Here is a 6,697-nt window from a genome sequence, read left to right as displayed (position 1 = left end):
TGGCACAAGTATACATATGTAACAAACCTGCACGTTATGCACATGTACCCTAGAACTTAAAGTATAATAAAAAAAAAATGAAATGAAATCACTGTTTTTGTGGAATCTGAGGAAGGACATTTGGGAAGGATCCTTAGAATATGGAGAAAGAAATATCCTAAGCTAAAACACAGAAAGAAGCTTTCTGTGAAACTGCTCTGTGTCATCTTAATTCCTCTCGCTCTGTTAAACCTCTTTTTTCATTGAGCAGTTTTCTAACCCTGTGTATATTTATCGTGTGCTGAGATATTCGGGAAAACTTTGATGCTAACGGTGAAAAAGGAAATATGTTTAGACTAAAAATGGAGAGAACCGCTTTGTGACCTGTGCATTCCACTCACAGTGTTATACCTTTCTTCACATACAGCGTTGGGGAAACCCTTTTGGAGAAGCAGGTATCAAATGATATCCGCTAGCATGTTGATGTCGAATGTGAAAAGGGAAATAGCCTCAGAAAAAAACTATAAATAAGCTTTCTAGGAAGCTACTCTGTGATTGAGTAATCATCTGACATAGATAAAGCTTTCTTTACATTAAGCAGCTTGGAAACTGTCATGGACGGATCCATGAAGGAGTCTTCGGGGGCACATTCAGGGTTACGGTGAAAAATGAAATAGCTTCAGAAAAAAACTGGAAAGAAGCTTTCTGTTAATCTGCTTTTGCTATATTTATTCATCTCACATAGGTGAAGCTTACTATACCTTACGCAGCTTGGAAACTCCCTCATAGATGGAACCACGAAAGTATATTTGGGATCACATTCGAGCCTATGTTGAAGTAGGAAATGTAGTCAGATAAAAACTGCAGAGAAGCTTTCTGAGAAACTGCTTGGTGATGTGAGCATTCCACTCAGGGAGATACAACTTTCTACTCATAAGGCACATTTTGAACACTGTTCTTGTAAAACCTAAAGAGTGATATTCGGAGCACATTGAAGACTATAGCAAAAAGTGAAATGTTGTCCAATAAAAAACAGAAAGAAACACGCGAAGAAACTGCTCTCTGACATGTCCACTGTTTTCACAGGGTTAAAGCTTCCTCTACATTTCCCAGGTTGCAAGTCGGTCTTTGAGAGTTCTGTGAAAGGATAGTAAGTGGCAATGGGAGGACTGTGTCAAACAAGGAAATGTCTTCCATCGAAAATCGATGATAATCTTTCCGTCCAATTCTTTTGTGATATTTGTATTCATCTCATAGAGTTAAATCATACTTTGGATTAAGCGGTTTGAAATCACTGTTTCTGTGGAATCTGAGAAAGGACATTTGGAAACGTTCTTTAGAATATATTGAAAAAGAAAAAACCTCAGAGAGAAACCAGAAGCAAGCTTTCTGTGAAATTCGATCCTTGAGCGTTCTGCAACAGTATAGTAAGTGTCAACCGGAGGCCTGTGTCGAGCAAGGAAATGTCTTCCACCGAATATTTGAGAGAAGCCTTCTGCGCAACTCTTTTTTGAAGTTAGCGTTCATCTCATGGAGTTAAATCATTCTTTGGATTGAGTAGTTTGAAATGACTGTTTCTGTGGAATATGAGAAAGGACATTTGGAAACGCTCTTTAGAATATCACGAAAAAGAAATAACCTCATAGCGACACCAGAGGGAAGCATTCTGTCAAACTGCCCTGTGTCACGTGAATTCCGCTCACACAGTTAAACTTCTCTTTTCATTGAGCAGTATCATAACACTGTTTTTGTTTAGTCTGTGAAGGGATATTCAGGAGCACTTTGTGGCTTACAGTGAGAAAGGAAACGTCTTCACATAGAAACAGGAGGGTAGCTTTCGGAGGAACTGCTTTGTGTCATCTGCATTCCCCTCACAGAATTCCACTCACAGAATGACGTGTGAATTCCACTCACCTTTCTTCTCCTACAGGATTTCGGAATCCCTTTTGGAGAAAAAGCTACCAAGAGACAGTTGGGAGTATGGGGATGGCTACGGTGAAAAAGGAAATATCCTCAGACAAAAACTGTAAAGAAGATATCTGTGAAATTGCTTTGTGTTAGATATATTTACTCATCTCACACAGCTAAAACTTTTCTTATATTATGTAATTTGGAAATTCCTTCATGCACGGATCCACGAAGGGACATTTGGGAGCACATTCAGGCCTACGGTGAAAGAGGAGATATCTTCAGATAAAAAGTGGATTGAAGCTTTCTAAGAAACGACTTTGTGATGTATGCATTCCACTCAGGGAGTTATACCACTTTTCTCACGAGGCAGTGTTTGAACACTGTTCCTGTGAGACCGAAAAAGTTATATTTTGGAGTGCATTGAGGACTATGGCAAATAGTGAAATATACCCAAGTAAAATCGAGGAAGAAGCGTTCCAAGAATCTGCTTTCTGATATGTGCATTCACTTCACAGAGTTAATGCTTACTCTATGTTGCCCAATTTCAAAACTCTGTCTTTGAAGAATCCGTGAAGGGATATTTAGTGACACCCGGAGGCTTGCGGTGAGCAAGGAAAGGTCTTTCAATGAAACCTGCAGAGAAACTTTCTTAGCAATGGCTTTGCGATGTGTGTTTTTGCCACATAGAGTTAAACTGTTCTTTTCATAGAACAGCTTGAAATCACTGTTTTTGTGAAATCTGAGGAAGGACCTTTGGGATCGATTCCTAGAATATGGAGAAGGAATTATCCTCAGGTAAAATCCAAAAGGTAGCTTTCTGTGAAACTGCTCTGTGTCGTCTTAATTCCTCTCACTCAGTTAAGCCTCCTTTTCATTGAGCAGTTTTATAACCCTGTGTATGTTTAGTGTGTGATGCGATATACGGGAGCACTTTGAGGCTTACGGTGAAAAAGAAATATGTTCAGACCGTAATTGGAGAGAAGCTTTCCGAGGAACTGCTTTGTCTCATATGCATTCTAGTCACAGTGTTATACCTCTCTTCTCATACAGCTTTGGGGAAACTCATTTGGAGGAACAGGTACCAAGTGATATTCAGGAGCATGTTGATGCCAATGGTGAAAAGGGAAATAGCCTCAGACTAAAACAGGAAAGAAGCTTTCTAGGAAACTACTCTTTGATATGTGTAATCAACTCATATAGATAGAGCTTTCTTTACATTACACAACTAGGAAACTGTCATGGACGGATCCAGGAAGGGACCTTCAGGAGTACATTCAGGATTGTGGTGAAAAAGGAAATCTTTTCAGATAAAAACTGGAAAGAAGGATTCTGTGAATTTGCTTTTTGGTATGATTATTCATCTCACAGAGATGAAGCTTTCTTTATTATGCAGCTTGGAAACTCACTCTTGGATGGATCTGTGAAGAGATATTTGGGATCATATTCAGGCCCATGGTGAAATAGGAAATATAGTCTGATAAAAACTGGAGAGAAGCTTTCTGAGAAACTGCTTGGTGATGCATGCATTCCACTCAGGGAGTTGTAACTTCCTTCTCATAAGCCATAGTTTCAACACAGTTCCTGGAAAACCAAAAGAGAGATATTCGAAGCATATTGAAGACTATGGCAAAAAGTGAAATATCATCTAATAAAAAACAGAAAGAAGCACTCGAAGAAACTGCTCTCTTAAATGTCCATTCTTTTCACAGGGTTAAACCTTCCTCTACATTTCCAAGTTTGAAAGTCAGTCTTTGAGGATTCTGTGAGGGATAGTAAGTGGCAACTGGAGGCCTGTGTCAAGCAAGGAAATGTCTTACATCGAATATTTGACAGAAGCTTTTTGTGCAACTCTTTTGTGAAGTTTACGTTCATCCCATAGAGCTAAATCATTCTTTGGATTTGGATTGAGTAGTTTGAAATCACTGTTTCTGTGGAATCTGCGAAGTGACATTTGGAAACGCAATTTAGAATATCCTGAAAAGGAAATAATCTCAAAGAGAATACAGAAGGAAGCTTTCTGTGATACTGCCCTCTGCTACGTGAATTCCGCTCACACAGTTAAGCTTCTCTTTTCATTGAGCAGTATCATAACACTGTTTTTGTTTAGTCTGTGAAGGTATATTCAGCAACGCTTTGAGGTTTACGGTGAGAAAGGAAACGTCTTCCGATAGAAACTGGAGAGAAGCTTTCTGAGGAGCTGCTTTGTGACGTGTGCATTCCACTCACAGAATTCCACTCACAGAATGACGTGTTCACTCCAATCACAGAATGACGTGTGCATTCCACTTCTCGTTCTTCTCCTAGAGGATTCTGGCATATCTTTTGGGGAAAATGCTACCAAGAGACATTCGGGAGTGTAGGGATGCCTATGTTGAAAAAGGAAATATCCTCATACAAAAACTGGAAAGAAGATTTCTGTGAAATTTCTTGTGTTAGCTATATTAACTCACCTCACATAGTTAAAACTTTTCTTATAATAGGCAGTTTGGAAACTCCATCATGCACGGATTCACGAAGTGACATTCGGGAGCACATTTAGGCTCCGGTGAACGAAGAGATATCTTCAGATAAAAAGTGGAGAGAAGCTTTCTGAGAAATGACTTTGTGATGTATGCACACCACTCAGGGAGTTATACCTCTTTCTCACAAGGCAGTGTTTGAACACTGTTCCTGTGAAACCAAAATGTGGTATTTCGGAGTGCATTGAGGACTATGGCACATAGTGAGATATACTGAAATAAAATCGTGGAAGAAGCGTTCCAAGAATCTGCTCTCTGATATGAGCATTCACTTCACAGAGTTAATGCTTCCTGTATGTTGCCCAGTTTTGAAACTCTGTCTTTGAAGGAAATGTGAAGGGATATTTAGTGACACCCAGAGGTTTGTGGTGAGCAAGGAAACATCTTCCGATGAAACCTCCAGAGAAACTTTCAGACCAACTGCATTGCTATGTGTGTATTCGTCTCATAGAGATAAACTATTCTCTGAATTGAACAGCTTGAAATCACTGTTTTTGTCGATTCTGAGGGAGGATATTTGGGAGCGATACTTAGAACATGGAGAAAGAAATATCCTCAGGTAAAATCCAGAAAGAAGCTTTCTGTGAAACTGCTCTCTGTCACCTTAATGGCTCTCACTCAGTTAAGCCCCTCTTTTCATTGAGCAGTTTTCTAACCCTGTGTATGCTTAGCGTGTGACAGGATATTCGGGAGCACTTTGAGGCTTACAATGAAAAAGGAAATATGTTCAGACCAAAACTGAAGAGAAGGTTTCCTAGGAACTGCTTTGACTCATGTGCATTTCTGTCAGCCTGTTATACCTCTCTCTCATACAGCGTCAGGGAAATGCTTTTGGAGGAACAGGTACCAAGTGATATAGGGGAGCATGTTGATGCCGATTGAGAAAAGGTAAAGAGCCTCAGAGAAAAACGGGAAAGAAGATTTCTAGGAAACTACTCTTTGACATGTGTAATCATCTCGAATAGATAAAATTTTCTTTACATTACACAACTTGAAAACTGTCATGGACAGATCCAGGAAGGGACTTTCAGGAGAACATTCAGGACTGTGGTGAAAAAAGAAACCTCTTCAGATAAAAACTGGAAAGAAATTTTCTGTGACTCTGTTTTTTACTATGTTTATTCATCTCACAGAGATAAAGTTTTCTTTACATTATGCAGCGTGGAATCTCCCTCATGGATGGATCCGCGAAGGGACATTTGGGATCACATACGGGCCTACAGTGAAATAGGAAATATAGTCAGATCAAAACGGGAGAGAAGCTTTCAGAGAAACTGCTCGGTGACGTGTGAATTCCACTCAGGGTTTCATAACTATCTTTTAATAAGGCACAATTTCAACACTGTTCCTGTAAAACCAAAAGAGTGATATTCAGAGCACATTGAAGACTATGGCAAAATTGAAATATCCAATAAAAAAGAGAAAGAAGCACTCAAAGAAACTGCTCTGTGACATGTCCATTTTTACACAGGGTTAAAGCTTACTCTACATTTCCCAGTTTGAAAGCCAGTCTTTCAGTGTTCTGGGAAGGGATAGTAAGGGTCAACCAGAGGCCTATGTAGAGCAAGGAAATCTCTTCCATTGAATATTTGAGAGCAGCTTTCTGCGTAAAACTTTTGTGAAGTTTGGGCGAATCTCATAGAGATAAATCATTCTTCGGATTGAATAGTTTGAACTCACTGTTTCTGTGGAATCTGAGAAAGGACATTTGGAAACGCCCTTTAGAATATCCTGAAAAAGAAATAACCTCAGAGAGAAACCAGAAGGAAGCTTTCTGTGAAACTGCTCTGTGTCACGTGAATTCCACTCAAATAGTTCATCTTCTCTTTTCATTGAGCAGTATCATAACACTGTTTTTGTTTAGACTGCAAAGGAATATTCAGGAGCACTTTGAGGCTCACGGTGAGAAAGGAAACGTCTTCAGATAGATACTGGAGAGAAGCTTTCTGAGGAGCTGCTTTGTGACGTGTGCATTCCACTCACAGAATTACACTGACAGAATGACGTGTGTCTTGCACTCACAGAATGACATGTTCATTCCACTCACCTTTCTTCTCCTAGAGGATTCCAGAATCCCTTTTGGAGAAAAAGCTACCAAGAGACATTCGGCAGTATAGGGATTGCTATGGTGAAAAGTGAAATATCCTCAGCAAAAACTGAAAAGAAAAGTTCTGTGGAACTGCTTCGTGTTAGATATATTTATTCATCTCGCATAGTTAAAACTTTTCTTAAAACGCAGTTAAAATGCAATTTGGAAACTCTGTCATGCACGGTTCCCCAAAGTGTCA

This window comes from Colobus angolensis, unplaced genomic scaffold (assembly GCF_000951035.1).
Source record: "Colobus angolensis palliatus isolate OR3802 unplaced genomic scaffold, Cang.pa_1.0 Scaffold30, whole genome shotgun sequence".
Classification (NCBI taxonomy): Eukaryota; Metazoa; Chordata; class Mammalia; order Primates; family Cercopithecidae; genus Colobus; species Colobus angolensis.
The sequence above is the reverse complement of the archived record's forward strand: the minus strand, read 5'-3'. Positions refer to the sequence as shown.